Genomic DNA, 13318 nt, shown 5'->3' with positions numbered 1-13318 from the left:
GGAAAATCCTTCCTATACAATCAAGCCCTACCTTCCAGAGTGCAAAAACACAGAGTACACAAATGTAACTTGAAGCATCCCTTTTTACATTTAACTTTACATGTAGATAAGTGGCAAACCCAGAAAAGGTAGACTTGGCTCTAGAGGATCTCAGTGCAGACTCCCAGTTCAGCTGTGTACTGAAACTGTATGACTAGTGCCACTCGCATAGGTGGAATTGTTCACCTGCTCATGTACCTTGCCGCAGGAAAGCCTCTGGCACAGGGTACTTCAATGATTTGCTGGTGCTAGTGTCAGTCCTGCTTGTTGGAATTGTGCTGCTACAACCAAACCCCACATCAGACAATCAGATGAACATAGAGAAGCGAGCAACTGAGCTCACTGCTGATGCAATGTCATTGCCTTATTTCCACTTATCTAATATATTCTAGGAGTGGTGAAGTACATTAATACCCATTTTTCTCACACACACCCCCCAACAAAACAACAAAGCAAACCAAAAAACCCTGAAACCAACCATCTGGTTTTTAATATGGGTGCTGATTTATACCACAATTCCCTGAAAGACAGTGAGATACAGAGATTTAAGAATGTATCCGTGTGTTGCTAAACTCAAGGGAAGTTTTGTCATTCAGTTCCTCAGAAGTGTAGCTGGTGACAAAATGAGATGGACACACGGTCATTTCTCTGAAAGCTTATCTTGGCATTCCTGTGAAGTTTATACATTCAATGCTGCATAACCTAACCCAAAAAAGATTACTCTGTATACATTCAATGATAGATAATCTAATAAATAAATAAATAAATATAAAATCTGAACTTTTAATTTTATTCTATCTGAACTACTATACAATTTATATTATTTCAGTAAGGTTTTTTTCCAGTCTAAGATCTGATCCTGTATTTCTTTGTCAGTCTGATGCAGGCTTTGAATTCAGTGTGATCATACCATTTCACGGTAAAGTTGTATTATGCTGCTGTGTTATATAGACATTATGTAGTCTGTATTTTCACACAGTTATACCTAGATATTATGGTTTCTTCATGTATATTATGAAAAAGTTCCTATCGCAAACAGCAGATCAAACTATTCATAGAATCATTGAATCATTTAGGTTGGAAAAGACCTTTGAGATCATCAAGTCCAACCATTAACCCAGGACTGCTGAGTCTGTTAAACCCTGTCCCCAAGCACCACATCTATGTGCTTTTTAAACACCTCCAGGGATGGAGATTCCACCACCTCCCTGGGCAGCCTGTTCCAACGCTTCACCACCCTTTGAGTCAAGAAATTTTTCCTAATATCCAATCTAAACCTCCTGTGGCATAACTTAAGGTTGTTTCCTCTTGTCCTGTCCCTTGCTATCGGGGAAAGAGACTGATCCCCACCTTGCTGCAACCTCCTTTCAGGTATCTGTAGAGAGTGATAAGGTTTCCCCTGAGACTCCTCTTCTCTGGACTAAACAGCCCCAGTTCCCTCAGCCGCTCCTCACCAGACTTGTGCTCCAGACCCTTCACCAGGTCGTTGCCCCTCTCTGGACACACCTCAGCACCTCTACATCACTGTTGCAGTGAAGGGCCCAAAGCTGAACCCTGTGTTTGAGCCCCTCTCTGGACACACCTCAGCACCTCTACATCCCTGTTGCAGTGAGGGGCCCAAAGCTGAACCCCGTGTTCGAGGTGCGGCCTCACCAGTGCCCAGTACAGGGGGACCATCACTGCCCTGGTCCTGCTGGCCACACTGTTTCAGATACAAGCCAGGACACTGTTGGTCTTCTTGGCCACCTGGGCACACTGCTGGCTCATTCAGCTGGCTGTCAATCAACATCTCCAGGTCCTTCTTCCCCCAAGCAGTTTCCAGCTGCTCTTTCCCAAGCCTGAGGCACTGCATGGGGTTGCTGTGACCCAAGGTCAGGACCTGGCACTCAGCCATGCTGAACCTCCTACAACTGGCCTTGGCCTATCAGCTCAGCCTCCTGCCCTCCAGCAGATCAACACTGCCCCCAACTTGGTGTCATCTGCAAACTGACTGAGGGTGCACACTTCTCATTGAGATCATCAATAAAGATGTCAACCAGGATTGGCCCTAGATCTGAGCCCTGGGGAACACCAGTTGTAACCAGCTGCCAGTAACTTCATTTACTACCACCTTTTGGGCTCTGCTGTCCAGCCAGCTTTTTACCCAGTGTAAATTATACCCATCCAAGCCATGAACAGCCAGTTTCTCCAGGAGAATGCTGTGGGAGACAGTGTCAAAGGCTTTGATAAGGCCCAGGTAGACAACATCCACAGCCTTTCCCTCAGGCACTAGGTGGGTCATCTTGTTATAGAAGATCAGTTTGTCAAGCAGGACCTGCCTTTCATCAACCCATGCTGGCTGGTCCTGATCCGCTGGTTGTCCTGTGTGTGTTCTCTCCTTTTTTCCCTGAGTTTCAGCCACAGCTTTCTCTTCAACCAGGCTGATCTTCTTCCTCATCGGCTTGTCTTCTGGCACATGGGGATGGCTTGCTGCTGCGCCTTTAAAGACTTCTTGAGAAATGTCCAGCCTTCCTGGTCTTCTTTGCCTTTCAGAGCTATCTCCCCAGGGATTCTGTCAGCCAGGCTCTTAAACAGGCTGAAGTCAGCCCTCCAGAAGTCCCAAGGGAGTGGTTCTGCTGACCCCCTTCCTTACTTCTCTGAGAATTGGAATACTGTATCATCCCCTGATTGCTGTCCCTAAGACATCCTCTGACCACCACATCACCCACCAGTCCTTCCCCGTGTGTAAACAGCAGGTCCAGTAGGGCATCTCTGGCTGGCTCCCTGACCAGCTGTGTCAGCAAGTTATCTTCCACACACTCCGGGAACTTCATAGACTGTTTCCTCTCCACTGCATTGTATTTCCAGCAGACATGGTAGGTTGAAGTCCCCCACAGGAACAAGGGCTAGTGACTGTGAGGCTTCTCCCAGCTGCTTGTAGAATATTTCATCTGTCTCTTCATCCTGGTTGAGTAGCCTATAACAGACTCCCACCAGGATACCTGCCTTGTTGCCCCTCCCCTTGATTCTTAACCATAAACACTAAACCCTGCTGTCACCATCATTCAGCTCTAGGTAGTCAAAACTCTCCCTGACATACAAAGCTACCCCACCATCTCTCCTTCCTTGCCTATTCCTTCTGAAGAGTTTATAGCCATCCATTGCAGCACTCCAGTTGTGTGAGTTTTCCCACTGCATGATGGCTTTCAGCTCATTCTGTTTGTTGCCCATGCTTCAGGCATTGGCATAGATGCATTTCAGCTGTGCCATGGATTCCACCTCCAAAATTTGCATGCCACCCCCAGACTCACCTCTAACGAGCTTGGTTTTATTCACTCCCTCCTTCAAGTCTAGTTTAAAGGTCTCTCGATGAGCCCTGTGAACTCCTGATCTCAAATGCTTTTCCCCCTTTCAGACAGGTGAACCTCATCTGTTGTCAGATGCTTTTTTAACATGCTAATTGAATGCTTTATGGAGATAAATGCATGGGCCTTGTTGTACTGGTCTGTATAGTTCATTCAGTATGGAGAGAACACAAGTGCAGTGTATGCATGTAGCTTTGGCATTCTAGATGCATGAACAGAAGATACTGCAATGGCACAAACTAGTTAGCTCAGATGAAATTTTCATTGACCTGAACTGGTGCATGTATGTGTGGATGAATATGCATAAGTAAGTTTTTTAATATGTTCCTGGTTTGTATGAAACTCCTTTCTTTGTTCCTTTAATCTCTTCTTTACTGGTACCAAATATGCTATATTTTAATTTCCTTATACTTTTTTTTCTGAGGCTAAAATGTAATGCTTATTAGTTCTGGGGAAAAGTAATTTCAGCATAAATGATGATTGAAGTATGAATGTGATATGTTAAACACAACTGATAAAATCATCTTTTGCCTGAAATGCCTTCGCAAAATTGTGTAGTTAAGCACTTTGTAAAGTTCCATTACACTGAGATTTATTTTTTAATCATTTTCTTAAGACATGCTTTTTTTATTCTCTGAAGGCATTATACTGTTAACAGACTTACTGAATAATATAAAACCATAAAAAATTAGCAGTGTTTACATATTACTTTGTGTAGGGATCGGCTTCTAATCCAAGCTCCGTTACTACAGTACTGGAGTAACTGTATGATGTATATGAGATATAGTTTCAGTCTCCTTTTTACCAAATTGAATGTATGATTTTATGGAGTACCAGTGTTTGTAGTAGAGTAATGAACTAGATTGCATTGGTTGCTCATTAAATGCTAATTATCAGAGGTGAAGCAAAGAGAGGCTTCTTAGGTTCTATTCTGGAGGAGCTTCAGTGGGGGCAAATACACCCAGGTCTTCTGGCGACTGCTCCTCCATGAGATCTGTATGCTAGGACATGTGTTAGGTCATTGCAATTTAAAATAAAGTGATAATGTTTCATCTAGTACGGATTAGAAACAAAGTAAGGATTCTTCATTTTGAACTGATGTTTCTCAGCCACAGAAATGGTAACTAGATTTTGATTATTTAATATTTTTTTTTGATGCTAGAGTAATAAATGGTAGTAAATGTATATCTGATTGTAAAAGCCTTTAATGAAACACATCTGAGGACTACTGACAGTCATTTGAGCTGAAAACTTGTTATGATTTGTTATGTCTTCTCTGGTAAACTGTTTTAGCACTATAATTTTTGATAATTAAAGCAGAATAATTTTTAAGGAGTTCTTTTTACAGTTTATAGTAATTTTGCAGCTGATTCTATGTCAGGCTTACATTAAAGATTGAGTTTAAATTATTAAATTATAATTGTGCAACAGCAATTTCCATTACAGGATATTTTTCGTGTTATTTGCTGGGAAGCTTTAGACTCAAAAAGAACACTTTTGGCAAAGTGACGGGAAATATTTGTGAATCGGAAGCTGTAATTCCCAACATGTGTGGCTAAACACCTGTCAGCCGCTTGGTATGTACTGAACAAGCTTATAAAATAATGTGGCCGTGCCCCGATCCTGGCTCTTGAAAGTGAAGAGTATCTTTAAGGGATTACTTGGTCACTCACTCCTGTTTGCCATCTGGATGCTTTGCAGAATCTACCACATGCTTGCTGAAGTGGAAAGTGCGGTTACAAATAAAGAACTGACCTGAAACATGAGGGGAGGGTGTTTTGATGGGAGTGAGCAGTAGCACATGGGTCCAGCCTCTGGGCCAGAGGGTGGTCTTCCCAGATCCATCCTTTAAGCCTTCTGATGGAGATATTTAGGCAAGGTTTTGCTGGGAGGTGAGAACGAAACAATTGTTAAAGCTGTGCTTTAGGGCTACAAAAGAGATGTTGCGGTAAAAGACTTAGTTGGGCCCAGAAGTTCTGGGCGAGGATGGAGGAAGGTTTCTGCTTTTCTAGGCACTGGGGAAAACACTGAGCAGCTCATGGTGCCATCCACAGTTGACCAGTTCCATCCTGGAGCCTGCTGCTTCATGCTAAGAAGCAAAGCATTTTTTAGGACATAGGCAGTCACTGGAATGTGACAGCTCTGCCTTTCGCTTTCCATGAGCCATTGACTTGCAACCGTCTTTGTCCAGCTAGTCAGTGGTGGGACTTAAATATTGTGGCCTGATCAAGGCGCTTTTCCTTCTCCTACTGTCTGTATCAATGCTGCATCACTGGGTTCCTAGATCCCTGCTTATCTGTGGTACAGAGGGATTCCTTGAAAGAGCAGCTGGTAAAGCAGTCATTAGTGAATGCTCCTGCATTCTTGTTCCGTGAAGGCTACGATGGAGAGGGACAGCGTTTATATAGAGAAGAAAATTGGAAAGTTGTAATAGCTTCTGTGACTTCAGTGGCTTAAACATGTGAAATAAGAGCTTAAAAATCTGAAGTCTAAATCTTTAAATGTCTGCTGCTAAAGATCAAGTGTATCCTGAAGAGTTTATAGGATACAAAGGAGACAATCCTGTCTGCATTGACCCATTCTGCAGAATGACAGATATGACACAAAACTGATGTATTACTCCCCAAATGTTTCAATTTGACAAATGTAAAATTAACTATTCCAAGCAAGGACTTTACATTTTGAAAACAAGAAAGAGAAAGAGGGTCTGTTTGGTCTTGGCTATTGAGGTTGTCTTGTATCTGGAAATTCCTCACAGACTACATGGCCATCAGCTTGACACATCTGGGCAGATGAGACCAAGAGGGCAAAGGAACAAAGTACTATTTTTTTTCTTCTTATCAACAGAGGAAATATATTTGCTTATGGAGCAGATGATGCATTTTGTGCATCCATTTGCATGCACAGAGATAGCGTGGCTTCCCTATTTGCCTCATTCAATGCAGTAGCTAAATGTCATGAATTAATCTGTACTTTGTTTTTATTACACAAAAGTTCTTCCAAACACTTTTACAAAATTGTGTGGTATGTTTTTTAACAGATAGCTGGCAGTGGATATACATGGCTGTATCATTATTGCATCAGAGTAAGGTGGGATCTCCCAACACTTGCAGCACATGCCCCCTTTTCACTTAAATTTATGGATCCTTAACTTCCTTGCAAATTGCTGTTTACTGTGTATAGTATTTATATTATAGCTGTAAACCGTCATACCGTCACGTAGTCCATTAGCAAGTTTCCAAACAACAGAGAAAGGTGTACTGGAGAACTGTACACCACCCTGAGGGGTTCATAACCATAGAAGTTGCAGAATGAGGTGAGTGTGTCTCTAGATGATGAATCTAAATCTCCTTCACTGTTTCATCTAATTGAACTGTTACAAATCCTGTAGTAAAATTTGGAAAATTCACTAATGCTTATATGGACTATTTTGTCTCGATTTGAAGGCCTTGATAGAACACTCTTTTGTTCATTTTGTGGCTATCCCGTACCACAAAGTTAAAGAGCTTGATCTGATAACCATGGGATTTTAGTGATCTTTGCATCACTGTCTCCGTATCCAACTCTCTTTCTCTCCCTGATTTAGAATCAGTGGGATTTAGCACACTATGACAATTTGTTCAGTGTTTCACAAAACCTGCCTTTATTACTCTTTCCAGTCTGGTTCTCTATAAATCTATCCATCTGCCCACATACCTGAAATATGAGTACTGTCAGCTTAATAGGTCATCAAAATATATAGTGGTATTAAAGCTCAGTAGTTTTGCAGTAGGAAGTATAAATGCAGCAACACGGATGATTTCTGTGTAGAAGTTTATAACAGGTTCTGCTTTCACTTGCCTTCTATAAATTATAATAACAGTTTCTGTTTGCCCTTTAGTTTGTCTAGGAGGGATAAAGAATAGTTAAGAATCCTGCCTTTATTTTAATTTTGTAGCCTTTCCCCCCTCTTTCAGCAAATCTTCTAAAAGAGCATCTGGTCTTGAAAGCAAAGGCTCTTCTGAACAGGAAAATAGAGAGGGGTTATCTTGAAAAAATATAGCAAGGCTTGTTCTCTCGCTATTTCTGAGTCTAATCTCATTTATCTTCATTTTGCTAACATCACTTTTCTATTGAATTAAGAGCAATGTCTTATGTATTTTTTCCTTTTTGATAATCTAAGAAATATTCACTTATTTTGAAAACACTTCTTCCTTTTGCTACTGACAGCTTTCATAACTTCAGTTGATGCTATTTTTGCATGCAGAACTACTCAGAAACTTGAGCAAAATGTAATCTTAACTGAAGAGAGCTGGATGCAGTTCTTCAACATACCAAGTGACTTCATTTGGCAGAGTTAAGTTCTACGTGTGCCCCTTTAGATTATGACACTATTCAAGTAGAAGTCAGCTAATGCACCTTAAATTAGTGTGAGTGGTCTACGAAGCTGTGGCATAGAATTACATGAATCTACTTTCCTTGAAGTCAGCAGAAAAAAATTGCATTGGTTTCAGCAGGAAAAAGGTTAATGCCAGGTTGTCCTACATCTAGATCTTGTTTTCTTTTACCTTTGTAACTGAGCAGTGCTGTTTTGCAACTGTAGATTTGTATACAGGTTTAACATAAAAATAGGTTTTAATTAAGTTAAAAGAAAGACTTCTTAGTCTAGCACCTGCTATATTAAGTTCTACTCGGTGTGTCACTAGGGGTGTACCTGTGAGAATCCTCTGATTTTAGGAAAGATAATTGCCCTTTTTTTTTTTTTTTTAACCTCCCCCAGGCTTTCTATGCTGTCAAAATAGCTGTTATGCTAGGCTGGCTAGTAGTGTAATGTGGATGGATGGCTCTGTAGTGTTCTAGCTGTTTCTTCATCAATCTGATCACAGCCTAGGTGACAGCAGCAGGGTTGTACCTTCTAATTCCCCAGTAAATGACCCATGTCTGTCTGCCTTTATAAAGGGGACTGTCTGATTAATTCAAATCATTTAGAAGTTGTTATGGAAAGGCATGTACATACGCCTTTTGTCTAGTTATTACTTGATATGGAGAAGACCTGTGTGTGGGAGAAGGGGGTTACAATAAGTTGTACTGCAAAATGTTATCACCTCTCAGTGGAACATCCGTTGCAATGTTCGTGCCAGGCTAATAGTAATAGGACTAAACTAATCTTTCGTACAGGCTTTCTGTTTGTGCTCTTTGCAGAAAAAAATGACGGCTGCTTTTTTAAGTCATGGGAGCTCACGTTTGCTGACAGCTTCCCAATTGTTAAATAAACTCTTACCAGGAGCAGCTGTCAGACAGATAGTGCACTGCAGGCTTCAGTTAAAAGGAGCGCCAGGCAAGTATTTCAGTGCCTAAAGACTCTTGTTTTATTTTTTAAAAAAATAAAACAATACAAGGAGATAATATGATTCCTTAAACTGAAAAACAAAGTAACCAAAAAGTTGTATTTCAGACATTCTGCCAAAATTTCCTGGGAAAATTATAGGATGTGATTGTGTCCATTTCTGGAAAAACAGTCTGAGGAGCATGAAATACCTGAAATACACACTTTTGTCTGGTGGCAAGATGGGAGAATTGAGAAGCTGAAATACTGATGTTAGACCTTATAAATAATAATATTTATGTTTAAATTCTTGTGGGAAGGCAAGAGTAATTATACTGAGCTTCCTCAGAGTTGTAGAATGCTATTTTATCATTTGTAATTTCAATAATCTAGAAAATTCCTTTTAAAGTTATTACTTTTTATTACGTTGGACCCTGCCATACTAGCTGTTGTACACGCAAGTAAGAAAAGGAAAGTTTCCACTACAGAAGCTCTAAAAGGCTAAGATGAATATGCAAGGAAATAGTTTTTTAAAGTAAATAGACAGTCAGTACTGGAAGAAGCATTATTATTTACATTTAAGTTACTGCTGGGGAGGGAAATTACTATTAAATTAGAATGAAGGTGGATTTCTTCCTATTCTAGTTTAGAAACTGATACTGTCTACCCTAAACTGCCTAAAAGTCAAGCATGTAGCCCAGCTATGCTGGAGAACCTGGACAAGGAATCAATGTTGTCTAGGGCTCTGTTAGAGGTAATGTAGGAGATGGGTAGTTCAGCTCACCTGGCTGAGAATAGAATGGGTCAGCTCCAGAGATGCCTTTTTCCATCGACTGAAACAGAAAACTTTTTCAGTTGCAAATTAAAACAAAAGAAAATAAAAATAGTCTGGGTGACTGACTTCAAAAGGCAGAAATTGTGGGCTAACTGTGGAGGCAAGAATTCTAGACAATATATTGGAAGTATTTATTGAAAAATTCAAGAATATTTTTGCTATTAAAAGAGGAAAATGATCCATATTTAATTTACAAGTAATAGTAAATCACAATAGTAATAAGTAATTAATGTTTTTAAGGGTAACTTCTTCCAAAATTTCAAGTTTAACTAACTAATATATGCTCTCACCGTTCCAGTTTCCTCTTAGTACCAAAAGGAATATATCCAGTAAAAATACAAAGCAGCGGGAAATGAAAAAAGTCAATTTTAAAAATCAGATTTTTTCTATTGACTCCTCTTAGAAATAACACCCGGAATTTTTATAACTGAAATGGATCATAAAAAAAATCTTGGTGTGTTCAATTATTTATTTTATGCTTTTGAAAACACTTTTGGGTAATGGATTTCACTTCTTCACCTTTCATATGCCTCATCTTTTCACATAGAACAACAGAAACCATTCACAAATGGAAGATGATACCATTTTTTTAAACTTTGCTCATAATTGTGTTTGTGTGTTGGGGCTGTTCTCACAGATGGACAGGAGGGGCTTAAAACCATGGTAAACATAATCATAGAATCATGGAATGGTTTGAGCTGGAAGGGACCTTAAAGACCATCTAGTTACACCCCCCCTGCCAGGGGCAGGGACACCTTCCACTAGACTAGGCTGCTCAAAGCCCCATCCAACCTGGCCTGGAACACTTCCAGGGATGGGGCAGTCGCAGCTTCTTTGGGCAACCTTTGCTGGTATCTTGCCACCCTCGTAGTAAAGAATTTCTTCCTGATATCCAGTTGAAATCTACCCTCTTTCAGCTTAAAGCCATTACCCTTTTTCTTATCAATACAGGCTCTTTTACCAAACTGATTTCTATGCAGAACTAAATGTTTTTATAATATAAGGGCTTTGTGGAGTTGTAAACCAGGAAGTTGATTTATTTTACATCGGATTTTGGAAAGCAAGGTGTAGAAAGGAAGGTTTGGGAGCATTAAAACAATGATGAAATAAATTTTAATAGTTAATGAAAATGTAATTGGTCCCTAAATCCCAACATACATCATTTTCGTGTGTCCATGTTAGAGCTGTAGGATATGAATGAGCAAAGAAATAAAGCAGTAAGAGTACTCGTGGTGATACAATGCAAAAGTAGGAAGCAAATACAGACTCTGTTGACCTGTTGTACCTATTAGCCTCTGAATCTCAAGGGAAAAAACATCAACACTAACCTGAAGAGGTCTACTGGTTACTTGGCTTGGAGATGGCTAGCAAAGTGACTCAAATGGTGCAGCAGACATTCACCAAATGGCAAAATAGCCTGAAGATTGGTCAAATCACACAAAGAGTAGAAGTGTTAAACTGAGCAGCCCTTTGTCTAGATTTTTCTTAAGTGAATAAAAGGGGCCTTTGGACACAAAACATCATGTCTGTCTGCAGGTCTTTCCCTTAGCATCCTTTTTTTGGTAAGCATTTAATGAGATGTTAACCCTTGCAGCAGAGAGTTCTGGTGGGGCACTGGACGGCAAACTCATGGAGTCTCTAGTCTTTTAGTCATTCTGCTACTGCTCCCAGACTTTCTCAGGATTTGTGAAGAGAGTGGGGGATATACCATGTTAACAGGTAGGCCCATTTTGAGGTAAATCCTCTTTTCATGCTGCAATATGGAAGGGATATCTCTGAAAATGACATATCAGCAAGGGTTCCATTGAAGACACTTGCTCAAGCCCTTCTTCCAATATGCACTCCTACAGTTTCTTATGAAAAGGCTCTATTGATAGTGAAGAGGTTTACTCTTATGAATTGATTAGCAGTTTAGTATGAATCGGCAATGAGATGACTGAATTCTTAACAACTGTTCTATTACCCATAAATCCTTTTTAAGCACCAAAGAGTTTGTCCTACTAAACATTTTTCACATTCCGTGTTACATTTTTTACAACTTCCACAATTTTCTGTGTATCCTTTTTCCTCATGGAGAATCCAGCGAGTATTTTGTACAGCAGAATTCCTTCTGTGAAGACTTTAGTAGTATTTTATTTAGAAGCATTGATTTTACAGTCTTTCTAAAGAGTTTTGTTAAACCTTGGCCCAAATTAGAGATACCTGCAAGCTAAATAAAATTGTTTGTGGAAGTCTAGATAATCATAACCTGTGTGATAAGGTCTCTTCTTGCATTACTGATTTGGCATACATAACTGTTCAGTCAGTATGGTCTTCGCAAAATTTTCTAATTATAACTCTGCATTCTGCCATCTGAACTAGAAAGCAGTCTGTTGAGTGCACTGAGAGTATTTTACAGGGTAGACAGTCTTCTGAAAACTTCTAGCTCCTGGGAACTAGATCAATTAAAACTGCTTAGTGGTGAATGAGAGTAGTGAAATTTCAATTCAAAACTTTTTCATTAGGTTTTTTTTTTTTTTTTTTTTAAATTCTGGATGCTTTAAGACATCATTTTTGTATGTCTGTAATGTGGAATCCAGTGAGGAGATAATAGAAGTTTCGTACAGAGAGAGTGAAATCTGTTTTTTATCTAAAGGTTTGGAAGGGAAAAATAAAGATACAACACAATAGAAAATAAAGGATATAACACAATAGATGAGTGTCAAACAAGCAAGGCCAGAAGCTGGAAGGAGGATGAAAACAGTAGTACCATGGGCAGAAGCTATAATTAAAGAGGAACCATGGTTACAACTTGCTAGTTTCAATTTCTGCTACAGAGTTTTTGTGAAGGCCTCAAAGACACTTTGAGCTAAACCTTCAAAAAGTTCTTGTTTACTGTGTCATAGTATTCTGCTTGTGTGAAATAGAATTCAAATGAGATTTCTGAAATTGGGGAGAGACCCATTATTGATTGAGAAGAGGGATTTAAATCAGGCGCTTCTCTAAAACTCAGTACCTTCCTCTGTATGTCCCACTTCTATCTGTGGGCATGTTACTTTGGGCTGCTAGAAGGTCCTTCATGTTGGATGTCACAGCTCTAAGTCTTTCGTGTTGGGATGACTAATTGCTTTGTTCTAAAGCATGAGGAAGTATCCTTTAATGAAAGTAGCAAAGTTGCAACTCCATGATAGAGATTTTTCCCTTTTAAGATATTGATTATGGTTTAACAAAAAACCATTAATGACCATGGAAAGAATGACTAAAATCAGTCCTTTATGTCCTTTCTTAGATTTTGTGTTGCAGCAAAAATGGAGTCTCTTTTTCTTGTCTTTTGTACTTTCATAAATAATCTAAGCGGTCATTCCTTGGGTCATTCAGATTAAGGCTAGGAAATGGCTAAGGTAAATGTACATATCTGCTCCACGTTTCAGAGCAGAGGGCTCTGATAATGACAAGGATGAGACTATGGATGAGCTGGAGATCAAGCCTTCTGGCTTGGCAAGTGACAGAACCTTCTGAACATGGACCTCACTGAAATAAACTTGCACCAGGGCTCCTTACCTGATACAAAATGCGACATGGCACAGAAACTTAAAAGCTGTATCAGATCCAGTGCTGTGCCAGTCAGGTTTACTGGGCACGGGGAGCTGAGCATGCACAGCAGCAAATCCCTGCCTGTTCCTTGGTGACAAACAGCAGCCAGGAGCAGGCACATGTTGCCAGAACAGCATGTGCCACCTATGCCCGCTGCAGCCTTGGAGTGTCTGAGAAGATTCATTCTGGTTTGCCAGCCTGCTTCCAGTTGCTGTCTTTCTC

General features: G+C 40.0%; 1 protein-coding gene across 8 annotated transcripts in view; it reads left to right on the top strand.

Annotated features, from left to right (window-relative positions):
- CACNA2D1 (calcium voltage-gated channel auxiliary subunit alpha2delta 1) overlaps positions 1–13318 on the top strand; it is a 433623-nt gene that overhangs the window by 45737 nt on the left and 374568 nt on the right. The window lies entirely within an intron of this gene.

The sequence above is a fragment of the Falco rusticolus genome, chromosome 5 (genome assembly GCF_015220075.1).
Source record: "Falco rusticolus isolate bFalRus1 chromosome 5, bFalRus1.pri, whole genome shotgun sequence".
Classification (NCBI taxonomy): domain Eukaryota; kingdom Metazoa; phylum Chordata; class Aves; order Falconiformes; family Falconidae; genus Falco; species Falco rusticolus.
This window is presented reverse-complemented; position numbering and strand designations above follow the sequence as displayed.